Source organism: Mus pahari, chromosome 4 (assembly GCF_900095145.1).
Source record: "Mus pahari chromosome 4, PAHARI_EIJ_v1.1, whole genome shotgun sequence".
Lineage (NCBI taxonomy): Eukaryota > Metazoa > Chordata > Mammalia > Rodentia > Muridae > Mus > Mus pahari.
This window is the reverse complement of record NC_034593.1, coordinates 79,966,580-79,980,995: the sequence shown is the minus strand read 5'-3', so window position 1 is coordinate 79,980,995 and position 14,416 is coordinate 79,966,580. Positions and strand designations below refer to the sequence as shown.

Sequence of the window (14,416 nt, the reverse complement as noted above, 5' to 3'; positions counted from 1 at the left end):
AGCCCTCACTTCACGCTGCCAGCTTCTTCCTACTACTCTTCTCTGTGCCAAAGCTTAGTCACACCACTGCCATGTTTCCCCTGCCTTCCAACACACGTGCAAAGCCCTCTGCCTGGTATGCAAAGGCCCAGTGAATGGGGAACTCCTGTCCCATTCAAGTCTGTTCTTTATCTCTCCCTGGGAAACCTGCCTCCTTTTTTTCCTCCCGAAGAACACCTGGCACTCTCTGATTTGGAGCCCACCAACCCCACCCGACCCACCCCACCACTGTCCCTTCAAGCTCAGAACACTCTCCCACTTCTGCCTCGTGAGGCCCTGAAAGTCAGACTCACGCCCCACTATGTCTGAGAAGTCAGACGCTCAGATTCACAGCACAGCCTTAAGGAGGAGGAGCCAGCGTGGTACTCACAGTAGTCTGCCTGCCTCCAAGCTACTAAGCCTGCACACCCCTGAACCATAAGCCGTCATCTCAGTGCTCCCTAACATCACCAGAGTCAGCACCAAGCAATGAGCAAGCGAGCTTCAGTGAGAGTCCTCCCAGTGCGAGCGAGCTTCAGTGAGAGTCCTCCCAGTGGGATGTCCACAGACCTTTCCTGGATCTGCCTTCTTGCCTTCTCCAGGAACTGGTCAGCAACTCAGCACAAGTACTTGCTTCCCCAGGTAGACCTGGAGAGCAGTGACCCACACAACCTCAAATGGCTTCTAGCTTGACCCAGGCTGGCACACCAACTGTTTCTCCCCATGCCGGGAAGTCTGCCACTAAACCAGCTGAGTCTTCCACTCACAGAGACATAAGCCCTGAAAATCCCCTCTTTCTTAAATGGAGACTTCAGCTCTCCTGGTTCTCAGAAACAACAGAGACAAAGAAGTGGGGCTGCAGAGATAGCCCAGGGGTTAAGAGCACTGGCTGCTCTTCCAGAGGACCTGGGTTCAATTCCCAGCACCCACATGGTGGCTCACAACTCTCTGTAACTCCAGCTCCAGGGAGTTTAGCACCCTCACGCAGACACATACGCAAGCAAACACCAATGCACATTTAAAAAAAAAAAAAAAGACCAAGATAAAGTGGGGCCAGCGTATGAGGCCTCTTGGAGGTAAGAGGAAGTCCTGGAAAGCCCCTAAGCCTCTCCTCCTCACAGACTCTAATGTGGCTCACACCTCAGCCTTGTCTACAGATACAACCTCCAAGGTCAAGGATGTAAAGACACAGAGATTAGAAACAAAGAAAGAACTCTGGAGGGGCATGAACTTGAACTTGAATTTAAGCATGAGCTTGAATTCAAATCTGAGAGCCTAGTATGGTAGTGCATGCCTTGAATCCCAGCTATCAGGAGGCACAGGCAAGTGGATCTCTGTGGGTTTGAGGCCATCCTGGTTTATCTAGCAAGTTCTGGACAAGCAGGGGCCTACCTAGTGAGACCCTCAAAATAAAATTGAAGTTTTGAGTCCCACCTAGTCCAGCATCCCAGAGAAAACTAATACTATAGTTAGGATGACAGTTTCATCCTTCCATTTGTCCTTGTAACAAGCCATCTATCCAGGATTCTCCAGCCTCTGCTGTTTGGAGCCAGGTAATGCCTTGCTTTGGTGAGTGTTCCTGGCCCCTGTCCATTAGGTTCTGTCAAGTCCTTGGCTGTGATGACCAACCATGTCTCCAGGCTCTGCCACAGGTCTCCTGAGAAGCACCTCAGGTGGAAAGCCTTGGCTCACAGGCCAGGGAGAGCCCAGGTCTCCCCCATCACTGCCTTTCCCTTGTTCCTCAAAAACATCCCGCCCCAGACAGGCTGTCTCTCTCCACCAAAGGCCAGAGAAACTTGTGCGAGGTACTCCTGACGTGCTTCACGGAAGAAGAAAGGAGTCAGCATTGACTGAGCCGAATCACCATCATCTATTTACATCACCCTCGTCTGCACCACAGGTACTAAAGTCATATGGTCAACTACTGCCACGGTCCGACTCTGAATACATCAGCAGACCCACACCCAGCATATCTGACTGACCAGTGAGGGGAGCTGGCCCACAGGTCCCAAAGCCTCAGACCCTCACCCTCTGGGCCCAAGGCCAACCATCAGATACCTAGAAATTGGGAGAAGACATCTAAAGCCATCCCTGCTCTTTCCCCACTTACAAAGGAAACAGTTATAGTGGCATGGCTTAGTGGTCCCTGAGAGCCCTGGAGAGTCAACAGGCTTTGGACATAACAGTTTGGCTAGTGAGCAGGAGACTGGCATCTCCCAACATCTAGGCCTCACCTCTGAGCTATCTTTTCAAGCTCACTGATCCCCCACACACACGCACACAGACACACTCACACACACACACTGCCCACAGAGTTGAAAGTGTTTGAACACTAGGAATCCATGGGGTCCATCTTAGTCATCTCCTGGTCCTTCCATGGGAGTCTCTGGCGGCTTCTGACCCTATCCATCAAAGCGTTCTGGTCAGCTCTGAACAGGGAGATTTGATGTTCATATGTGGACTGACCCAGAAAGGCCCTATTAGCTTCCTGTGACCTTTGGGAACTAAACACTAATCACACTGTAAGCACAGATAATTTGACTTGAGTTTTGTGTGTGCCCTTTTGTTTCTTGGCTGGAGGGTGGGGCATGGTGTGGGTGTGGCATTTGGGCGTGGTCCTTCCGTGCCACTCTTCACATTCTTCCTTTGAACAGAATCTCTTGGCTGTTCATAACTGCACACGCCAGGCTAGTTGGCCTGTGAGCGTCCAGGGAGTCTCTTGTCTCTGTCTCTCACCTCGCTCAGAAGCCCTGGGATTGCAGACACACACCCTGCTGCATCCATTTTTATATGGGTTCAATTTTGGAGGGGGGCGGGATTCAAAGGTGAGTCCTCACACACGTAATACAAAAGCTTTCCCTATTCAACTCTCTCCTCAGCCCCTTCTTAATTTTCTAAATATTTATTTATTCTGTGGTGCTTGGGGCAGGGAGGGGGAGACTAGGCATGCCAGGGCACACACGTGGAGGTCAGAGGAAAACTCGAGGGAGTCCCTTCTCCCCTTCCACCATGTGGGTTCCAGGGATTGGGCTCCGGCTGACAGACTTTGCCGTAAGAACCCTTAACCTGCTCTGCCATCTTGCCCATCCCTTGGTTTTGTTTGAAAGGATGCCAGCCTTGTCCCAAACTGTCCTCTGGAATTCAAGGGGAGCCGTCCACCACGGGAAGGGGCTGGCTAAGAACCTTGTATAACCCAAGCGTGGGTCTCACAAATCTCCCAGCTTCTAGGGCTACCCCACGGCCTTTACCCACCCCACCCCCCACTTCAGCAGACTCACCGGAAGCCTACCTACCCTTCCAAACACTGTGAGGACCACCCGCTTTCACCATCTGGCTGCTACTTCCGGGTCCTCATCACCACCAGCCTCACCTGAAGTGTCCCCAAATCTCTCACGGGGGGCTGTGCCTAGCTCTAAAACCAAAGCCGTCCTGTTGGCCTGCCTCACCTCTCGCCATCTCGCCAGGGTAAAGGGCAAGTGCTTCACAACATGCTCCAAGTCCTGCCTCCTGGCTTCATCCCCAGGCTCCCTATGCTCAGCCGGGCAGGGGGAGGGGCTCCTCACTCCTGGGGAGTCTCTGATGCCACACGTTCCACCACACCCCACTGACATGGCGAGGGTGGGGGATTTATGTGTACATTCTGTTATTAATTATTCATCTGAAAACTGATGTACCGGGGTGGGGGACGCAGCTCAGTAATATTAGCATGTGCCTAGCGCATGTGAAGCCCAAGGTTCAACCCCTAGTACCAAAATAAATAACCATAAATTCTAAACTGTTTCACCATTAATTTATTAGAAATTCCTAAAGTATGCTTGCAACAATGTGAGTGTTTATTTAACTATAAATTTTATGGACTCTAAAACAGGGTGAGTGTTTCCAATGAAGATTTAGTGTCCGGCTGAGATGAGCCATCAGATATACACCAGACATAGCACGGCAGACAGGATGGAAAACGTCTCATTGAAAATTTTCACTTATGCATTGAAATTGTAATATCTTTCTTCATCACATGAAATGAACATATTAACAAATTTCATACATCCTACTTTTAAAAATATATGGCTACCAGGAAGCATAAAAGGACCAAGATAGTTCATGTTCTAGGTCTACTGGACAGAAATATCCAGACCATGGTAAGCACAAACCTGGTGCAGCCCTTGAGAAGCTAGTCCCCACCTCCAGGGCCAAGGAAGCCTGGCTTGCTCACCAACCTGAGACCTTCACCAAATGTCACCTTCTCAGCAAGGTCTCCTCTGAGCACTTATTCGAGATGACTAGCTTCCCCGTGGAACGCCCCTCGGAACGCCGCCCCTCCTAGCCCAGCTTTCTGTTCCTTCATAGGACTTCAAACACAATATATAATTAGCTGATGTCCTTTTCTGTTGGGTTCAACTGTGGAAATGTGTGTCCCCAAGGGCAAGTCTCTGGCCTACTGTGGCTTTTCCTACTGTGCTGTGCCTAGAATAATTGGCTGGCCCCTCACAGGTGGTCACAAGCCATCTGCTGGCTGGGTAAAATCACATGCTCTCCTGCCTGGACAGGAAGTTTCTCAAGGCCAACATCTAGCGCATAGTAGGTACTTGATGGAGCCTGTTGCCCAGTCGCTGGGGAAACGGGCAGCTTAGCTGAATTATTCATAGAAAACTGAGTAGCAAAGGCTCTGAATTGAACAGGGTACCCTGCCCCTGCCCCGCCCCACTGCTACCTGTTCCTCTCCCCTTGTCTCCTAAAAATCTCCCCATCAGCTCAACAGCCTTGGAACCTCTGGGGGGGGGGTGAGGGGGAGGTTGGGGACAGTCATTTCTCTCTCTTCTGTCAGTTTTTATTCTCCCAGCGAGAAGACAAATCTGCTTCCCCTCTGCCAGAGGGCCCCGAGCCTCCGAGCTTCCTTACATTATAGTAATTAAATCCCTGCTGCTCAGAGGGCTCAGGAGACAAACAGGCCTCCTGCCAAGGGCTGGCCTTCGGGGAGGAGGCAGCAGGGGGGGCAGCTGGCCAAAGGGCCTGTCTCTCAGCCATCTCCTGATAGTGAGGAAATCCACTTAGCTGCGTTACCTTCACACGTGGGACATGAAGATAACACTTCAGCCCACCCTTCCAGTAGACCCTGCACTCACTGACAGGCAGTGCCCTGTCACCAGAGCACCGCCATTTTCGTCTCTTCACTCCCCCAGTTCCATGTGGTCACCGGCCCAAGATGGAAGGAGACTCCTCCAGCTCCCCGCTCCATTCTCCAGATGACAAAACAAATGGCCGGCCGCCAAGCTTGGCCATGCCTAGCCCGAGAGGTTCCCACCAGCCGCCACAATCTCAGCTGACCCTTACTGAGAGCCCAGGGTTTGGCAAAAGCCATGTCACAAGCTTACTGACAGCAGCCTGGCGTTCCCCCACAGAAGCCTGACAGATTACCAGGAACCCCCAGGAACGTTAGAGCAACTTCCTAAAGCTAGCAAGTGACAGGCAAGGCTGAGAACTGGAGTTCACCTAACCTGTGGCAGGATAGCAGGGTAGGCACATAGGGCCCAGAAGACTGCCTGAAGGAGACAAGGAGCAGAACCCATCCTAGCCCTCAGGTGAGGGGACAACAAAGCCAGGTTTGGAAGTTGATTTGGTGAGAACATTATTGATGTGATATTATTTTACACTCACCACGCCCTTCCCAAAGCCTTCTCTTCATCTTGTCTCCATCACAACACACACTCTCCCAGGGAGGAAACACCATTATCCTCATTTGCAAACCTAGAGACTGAGACTCGCAGAGCCACAGAGCCAAGACAGAGAAACTCAAAGGATGGGCAAGCCCAACCTTCCCTGTGGCTGGTTCCTGGAGCTCCCACAAACCTGTGTATCACACTGACAGCACCCTGCCCGCCCCTCCGCACACCCCAGGGGTGTCGGGTCAGGTGAGCGGACCATTAAGAAGGAAAATAAGGGGACAGTGAGCAAGGCGAGACTCTGACAGACGGAATAGGGTTGGTTTTTCTTGGCTTAAAAGAACACACTCTTGGGTAGTATTGTATGCCTTTCATCCCAGCAGTTGGGAGGCAGAGGCAGACGGATCTCAGAATTCAAGGCCAGCCTGGTCTGCAGAGCAAGTTCCAGGACAGCCAGGGCTACACAGAGAAACCCTGTCTCAAAAAAACTAGGAAAGAAAGAAAGAAAGAGAGAGAGAGAGAGAGAGAGAGAGAGAGAGAGAGAGAGAGAAAGAAAGAAAGAAAGAAAGAAAGAAAGAAAGAAAGAAAGAAAGAAAGAAAGAAAGAAAGAAAGAAAGAAAGAGGGGAGGAAGGAGAGAGAGAAAGAGAGAACCCACAAGCCAACCTGCTGCTGCCTGTCTGCTGGGCAGGAAGGCTTCAATCACTCTGACTTTGCTCAAGCCCCAGCTCTGATACTCCTAGCTGCCTTTTTGGGCAGTACACATATCCCTTCTGAGGCTCCAGACCAGCATCTCTATAATGGGGCTATTGGTGTCTACCTCATATGCTGCAGCGAGGTATTAATAAGGAAATGTGAAGACACGGAATAGACCCTTTGGAAATATTCATTATCTTCTCCCCTTTCTGTCTCCTCTTTTCATCACTGAGTTGGATACCCATACCCACTTGCAGTCTCTCTCTCTCTCATTTAGGGAAGAGCATGTGGAGGTCAGAGGACAGCTTACAGAAACTAGCTCTCTCCCTCCCCGACCTGGGGTTTGAACTCAGATAGTTAGCCTTGGCAGAGGGCAGCTTTCTCCTCGGAGCCTGCGTTATCCTACTGGCTCTGCTACTGTTTCCAAGGAAGAGAGAGGAAGCATCTGCTTCAAGACTGTGGCATTCTCTCCCAAGCTGCAGGGACAGAAATACTGTCTATGATGTCACCTGCCCATGATGAAACCTTCCCGACTCAGCCTACATCCAAGTCTGAGTCCCTGCTCCCACCCATTCACTCCTGAGGGATCTCGGGATCCTTGACAAGAGTTTGGACCATGGAGGAGTGGGGACCACAGGCCACAAAGGCCACGGACTCTCAGGACAGATATCGAAGGCAAAAGTCACCACTGCCGAGAACCAGAGCCCGTAAAGGCCATGCCTGTCCCGCTTGCCTGCTCACATTCTCCTTGCCATCCTGGACGTGAGACCCAGTGCCTTGAATATGTTAGGTCAACAACAGACCAGTGATTTACATCCCCAGCCTCACCCACTTCTAGTCCACCGCTACCCTCAACAAGAAGAATTAAAAATCCCACCTTCTGTGACTGGAGAGATGGCTCAATGGTTGGAAGTACTGGCTGCTCTTCCAGAGAACCAGGGTTCAATTCCCAGTACCCACATGGCAGCTCACAACTATCTGTAACTCCAGTTCCAGTGGGTCTGACACCCTCACACAGATATACATGCAGGCAAAACACCAGTGCATATAAAATAAAAATAAACCATAAAAAATAGGCATTAAAAATAAATTTTATAAATCCCACCTTCTGCTCTGCAAAGCCAGCCAGCTCAGCAATCAGTTACTGCTTACAGGCTGGGAAAGCATAAACACTTTGTCTTTTGTTTTTCAAGACAGGGTTTCTCTGTGTGGCCCTGTTTGTCCTGGAACTCACTCTGTAGACCAGGCTGGCCTCGAACTCAGAAATCTGACTGCCTCTATCTCCCACATAAGCATTTTTAAGAAGAGATGGCAGGGCTGGAGAGATGGCTTAACAGTAAAGGGCACTGGCTGCTCTTCCAGAGGTCCTAAGTTAAATTCTCACAATAAATAAATAAATAAATAAATAAATAAATAAATAAATAAATAAATTTCCCCAGCATAGATACATACAAACATATATACATACATACATACATGCATGCATAGATACATACATACATGTTAGATAAATAAATAGACATAGAAGATAGATAGAGCCGGGCAGTGGTGGTGCACGCCTTTAATCCCAGCACTTGGGAGGCAGAGGCAGGCGGATTTCTGAGTTTGAGGCCAGCCTGGTCTACAGAATGAGTTCGGGACATCCAGGGCTATAAAGAGAAGTGCTGTCTCGAAAAACCAAAAGAAGAAGAAGAAGAAAAAGAAGAAGGAGGAGGAGGAGGAAGAAGAAGAGGAGGAGGAGAGAGGAGGAAGAAGAAGAAGAAGAAGAAGAAGAAGAAGAAGAAGAAGAAGAAGAAGAAGAAGAAGAAGAAGAAGAAGAAGAAGGATAGAAACATACATACATACATAGGTAGATATGTAGATAGATACAGAGGTAGATACATAGATAGATGAGATGGTAGAGAGAAGTGGTGAGGAGAGACCCCAGACAGAGTTGGCTCTAATCATCTAGGGCACAGATCTTCCCCTCCTGGCACCTTGATTGACTGGAGAAGGGTAGGAGAATGGGAAAGAAAGAAAGGACAAAATCCAGAATCCCTGGGTTCCTGCTGTACCCTGCTTCTTACAGCGCCTAGTGTTCTTGGATAGCTCACATAACCTCTCTGGACCTTGGGGTCCTGAACAGTGCCCCATGCCCTTTCTTCCTCACGGAAGTGGGCAGGAGTCATGCCCACCAAGGTTGGTGGAGCTTGGTCATTCCAGGCAGGTATGACACTACCTAAGGTCGAAATGTCCCCAGCTATCCCCAGAGAAGGCTTGTTAGGGTCCTCTTCCCAATGGCCTCCAGGTCTGAGCCCCTCCAGACACAGCAGCCTGAACCATGCCAACACTCTCACACTCTCAACATGAGAAGGCACAGCACCTCTGTCAGCAGCTCCAGATGTCTCCATGTGCAAGAGCTGTGTGAAAAGTTAACATCTCACCCGCTGGAAGTCAGAATAGAAAAAAAAAAAAAAAAAAAATGGCTAAGCCCCAATCTGTTAACATCAGAAACCTCACAAAGGAGAGAAGGCCCAGCAAAAAAAAAAAAAAAAAAAAAAAAAAGCCCTGCTAGTAGAACCTCGCTGGAATGTGGGCAGGTGGCAGCTCAGGCGAAGGTGTGAGGAGGAACCGCCAGCCTGGGAGAGGTGTCAGCCAGCCACTGCGCTGGCCACTTACTCAACTGTCACCAAGTAAGAGTCTCACTGGGCCAGTAAATGTCAGTATTCCCATTTACAAATGGGGAAAGTGAAGCTCAGAGAGGTTCAGTCATGGTCCTTAGGGTGACTCAGCAGTCAGGGTAGGCCATAGTTAGAACCCAGAACAGTCCTGGCTCTTCCTGACTCCCCGCAGCCTTCTCCAGTCCCAAGCTTCCCGCTAGGAAGGGGTTCTGGCGATCAGCTGATCTTCCAGCCTCCTCTCTCTTTGCTGGGTGACCCTCTGTGCAAGGTGCTCATTGTTATGGACTTCTCCAGGCTAAACCCAGAATAACTAGCCTTGAACATGCTAGGTGGGAGAGGAAGAACCTGTAGCTCCAAGGTCCAAGTGCCAGCCCATTCAGCAACAAGCTTGCCACAAACTTCATCTAAGCCATTGTTCATGCTCGGTTGACATCTGAGCGACCTTCCTGTCCTTTAAGAAAAATGCCCATCGACCTGACTCCACAACAACAGATGCTAATTTGCATATTGTTTCACACATCGTCTGCCTGAATCACCAAGGCTCTGTTCAGAGTATAATTCGAGTAGTTTAGGATTGGGATTTGGGATGGGAGGAATGGCTTCCTCCCCAGCAAGCCCAGGTTCCCTGGCTTAGCTTCCTCCACCCAATTACTGCTGGTGCCCCCTGCTGCCTGCTAGGAACATGGCCTTAGTGTTAAGCAGGGTAAAAGAGGCAGAGGAACCTTTTAAGTTATACAAAGTATCCCTGTCTCAGGTCTTGAAGGGAAACTGTGCTCTGATGGAACTTTCCGCAATGTAGCAGTCTTCACTTGCCTGGATCTGTCTCAGGCCAGTCTCTTGGGCTGATTCCTGCCCTAGAGTCCCAAGCTCTCAATCTCATTCTGCTTGATCATCATGTGTCCCCCTGACCTTCCTCTCAGCCTCTGGCCTGGCCCCATGGGTCTATTTTTGTGCTCTCTCCACCTGTCCGATTTGAATGCCTACACCCAATTAGCTATGCCCAGGCCACAGACTGCCAACCCTGAGTATACTCATGATAGGAGACTCTAGAAGGCCAGGCCAAGCCACCATGAGAGTCCCGCCTTCCCAAGAGTAGCCCTCCCTCTCATTACACACTGAGACCTATCAGCAGTAACACTGGGTGGCTTGGCCAATTTTCTTGAGAATGAGGGCAAGGTCCCGTGTGCTCAACTCTTCCGGAGTCCTTTCTCCTAACCCGAAGCCCATCTTCTCTTCTCCACAACCGGAGAACTAGAAAGCATGCACAGGGGACATGTGTACTTGTGTCCCTCCAGGCTCGGTCCTCCAAGTGGCATCCTCTAATAAAAGCAACATCTGGCAGCTCCAACATCTGGCAGCTCCTGAGGTTCAATGCATGCCCAGCTCGGGGCTGTACTGCAGGACACTCACTGGGCTAGGTACTACATACAGTACAGACAGAAGTCTTGAGTGCTACGTACTGTGCTTCAAAGAGGGATGCTGCGTGCTATGGTACAGGGAAGGATTCTAGGTGTTATACTGCAGGGAAAGGTGCTGAGTCCTATGACGTAAGGAGGGCTTCCCATATGAAGAAACAGGGTTCAGCAAATTCCCCACCACAGGTATGCCACTGAGTTAAGAAATAAACTTAGATGCCAACCCCTTAGCTACCATACCAGGCCATCCATAACAGGTAAGATCATATCTGAGGGGGAAAAGAGCATTGGCTCTTTAGAATTCCTGGCAACTCACTATTAAGTCAATCATTGAGCCCACACCCCTGGCAGGAGTGTTTCGATCCTTGCTCAGAACCTCTCGGGAGAAGCACAGGCCCCATAACCCTCACAGTCTTCTCTTTCCTCCCGTCTGCCCTCGCATGCACATGCTAGGGCATCTTCAAGATACCTGCATAGATTGCATTTCCCACACACTTTATCCTCTATCTCCCGGTCCTACAGAAATGAGCCTCTCTTTCCTCAATGGTTCATCTGACCCTCCAGTAACTACCCCACCTTCTACAGGGAACCTCCAGCGGGGTTAGCCCAAGTTCCTCTCCCACTCCAAGTGTCTCCAAGCACCAATACCTTAAACTGCCCAACCTTGATGGTGTTGTCTGGTTGCTCGGGGGGACTCCCCTGGTGAGCATGGCTTTGAGAACAATGGTTCAGACAGTCCTTGGAGCAAGGACAAGACCTGGAGGCAGAAAAGGAGCTCAGCTCTCAGGTTTAAGTGGGCTAAGAACAATCACAAGAAGCACCAAGTACCAGCACCTCCTTGGGGCTCCATAAAGGCAAAGACGAACCCTTTTCAGCACCAGCTATGCTGATGGCACAGAGAGTGGGGAAAACTCCAGAAGGAAGAAAATTCTAGAATAGCAATGGAGAAACCCTCAGAGACTTACTCATTCAGTTCCCAACTTTCTGGTTTGGAAATAAATAAATGAAATGAAAATTAAAATAAAGCTAGTAGTGTGTGTACCTCAGCTCTGAGCTTCATTCTAGAACCATCTAAGAAGGGGGTCTGATGGCTCGATTTTCTCAGCTGGAAAGTACTGTTGGTTGTAAGGATCCTGAGCCACTGTGGGGACCATGCAGAACAACGGCAGCTGGACTGCTGATCCCCAACTCCCCATTACCACCTCAGCAGCTAGCACTAGAAAGGAAGGAGAAAATTAAAAGAGGATCCAGTCAGGAGGGAACAAGGTAAGCCAGCTAGTTCAGGAGGTGGGGTGGAGGGGGGGAGGGAGGACAGTGGCTTGGGGGCGGGGCAATGATGCTATGGTAGGTACCTACAGCAAACATATACAAAGCAAGCTCACTTTCCCTGTAATCCCCACAACTACTTCTTCACAATTTATTCAGAGTCACCCTGACAGTGGATGGCCACACCCCCGTAGAGGAAACATCTCAGGGACCCACCCTGGGCCTACCCTCCACCTCAATGAACAGGCTGCCTGCCTCAGGGAGCTGGTTGCACTACAGAACCTTTGGTCTGGGTCCCTGCACCAACAGCTCCCATCCCAATCACGTTCTGCCTATGTCTTGGCCAAGCTTCTTCTAGCCCAACATTTTGTATCTCTGGTCTCTGGCCCATAGATTTTGATCTGTTTCTTCCAAGAATACAACAGAGGCTGGGAGGTGCTGAACCAGGAGGACGGTTCCGTCAGCAAAACACCGTCCATGCAAGCACAAGGGGCTGAGTTCTCTAGCACCCCTAGAAAACCTAAGATACAGGGGTAGATAGGATAGGGTGTGAGCAGAGACGAGAGCCCTGGAGCTCGTAGGCCAGCCGCGCTAGCTCAATCAGTGAGCTCCAGGTTCAGGGAGAGACCCTGTCACAAAAAGAAAAGATCCTAGACACTGACCTCTGACTTCCACATGCACACATGTTATATGCACATGTACATATAACACAGCACATGCAGAGAGAATGCAAGCAATCTAAAAGGACAAAACCAAAACAGAGTATAAGCAATCTGGGCTGGGGAGACAGCTCAGCAGACTGTTTACCTAATAGGTATAAGGCTCTGCATTGAAATTCCAAACTGGAAACATATATGCACGCTCACANATACACACACACACACACACACACACACACACACACACACACACACAGCAAGGCCTCCAGCAGCAGGTACAGAAACTTAGAGTCAAAAGGGCAGGATTCTTATCTCAGTACCACGCCCACTGGCAGTGCTAGCTTAGTGAGTGACTTCATCTGCATAGGATGCCTCCAGCACCACCTACTTCTGGGACTCTTGGGTGTAAAGTCATCTAGTTCTTAAGAAAAAGGTCCTTGCCTTCCCTCAGCTGTCACTCAGCAGCAATTCACGCAGGAGCAGTGTGGGGCAGAAAGAAACAGTGTGGTCCCTGCCCCCAGCCTCTCCCCTGTCTCCCGAGCACCTGGGGGTGGAATGACAAGGGGAGGGGGCCTTGAAAACCCATTAGCCTCCTCCGGACTTTCCGCACAAGAAAAGGCACTGAGTTTTCCTCCCCACGGTTCCTGAGATCCTGAGATCGAGCAGTCTTAGAATTACCAACCCTCGTTATTTAAAGAGGAACTGATGGCTCCCCCCCCTTTCTCTCTCTCTCTCTCTCTCTCTCTCTCTCTCTCTCTCTTCCCCCCCCCTTTGGAGTTTTGAGAGAAGAACAACTACCCAGCGAATGCTCTGGTGGTCCTGTCATGACTCAAAGAAAGGGGATATTGTGTCAGTACAGTACAGCCTCCCCTTGCAACACACACACACACACACACACACACACACACACTTCCCCCCCAGTGTGCTTCATAAGTAACTGGCATGGAACCAGAGCGCTCTGTTCTGATTTTACATTTGCCTTGGAGCCTGAGTCACAACACAGGTTACTCCAATTTTGTTCTGTTTTCCTCTACCTAATTTTTTTAAGGGAATCTTTTGAGGATGGCCTCATACATCCTCCTTCCTGGGAGCTAAATAAGGGACTCAAAGGCCATGGAGTCGCTTTCTAATTAGCTTATTCAGATGACAAATGCCCAGCCATTGTCCCAATGCCCAGTGCGGCCTGTGGGGAAGGGAAATCTGGAAGCCCTGTGGAGCCTGTCCCCAGGACAGTTATAAACAGTGGGTGACGTGGAAAGGAAAGTAGGTGACAAGTTACTGGTAATCCTATAGGTTACGAAGATCTGACTCATTTGTTCGCTGTCCACAAGGAATATAAATAAAGGGTCACCATGGGTGCAAGGTTGTGGCTGTCTCACACTGTCAGATCTGCTTGTCTTCCCCAGGGCGGGCATGGTCAGTGTGCCCTGTGACAATTAAAATGCGGACCTGGGGCCCTTGGCTGCTGGCTCTCAGGGTCCTGCAGCCAAAGTGCTTTACTGAGTCTTCTGCCTTCATACCCTCAGAGGACATCCTTCGGGGGGCGCACACCAGGGTCTGACCTATGTCTACCTCCCCAGCATGCCTGAAATCATAGTTACTGGTGCCCCCCAAAATCCTCCAGAAATACATGCTCTGGCAACCAGTAACCTAACCTCAGGAGGCACTTGGCCCCAAAGAGGACAAGCAGGGTCCTTCATCCTACGTACCCTGGCTACCACTCTGTCCTTGTGCAACGAGGGCCTCCGTCCCAGGAAGGGACTGAGACGCATCTCCCATGCTGGAGACATGCTTGGTAGAGTGTTTACCTAAGGTGTGAAGCTGTGGCTACCGCCTCCCCACACACACCCTACAAAGACCAAAAATAAAAGCCTAGAATACTATCCGTCATTCCAGCTGAAGGCTGGAGGGACTTCATGATATCTGTGAGGCCAGCAAAGAGATGGGCAACAGATTGGCCCAGGCCTAGAAGCCACCAATCTCTGGAGAGTATGCAGTAGGGACCTCCTTTAGCTGCTCAGTAGACCTAGCTCATGGTGGCGGCCCA

General features: G+C 50.3%; 1 protein-coding gene across 2 annotated transcripts in view; it reads right to left on the bottom strand.

The window, feature by feature from the left end:
- Nucleotides 1–14,416, bottom strand: part of Kcnn3 (potassium calcium-activated channel subfamily N member 3) — a 157,272-nt gene that overhangs the window by 137,874 nt on the left and 4,982 nt on the right. Inside the window, exon 1 of one of the 2 annotated variants that reach the window (XM_029537777.1) lies at nucleotides 3,312–3,394. The exons of the other annotated variant lie outside the window; for it this stretch is intronic. The gene's annotated coding sequence lies outside the window, so the exon portion shown is untranslated. Of the gene's footprint in view, nucleotides 1–3,311; nucleotides 3,395–14,416 lie in introns of those variants that run through there. 2 annotated transcript variants of the gene reach the window in all.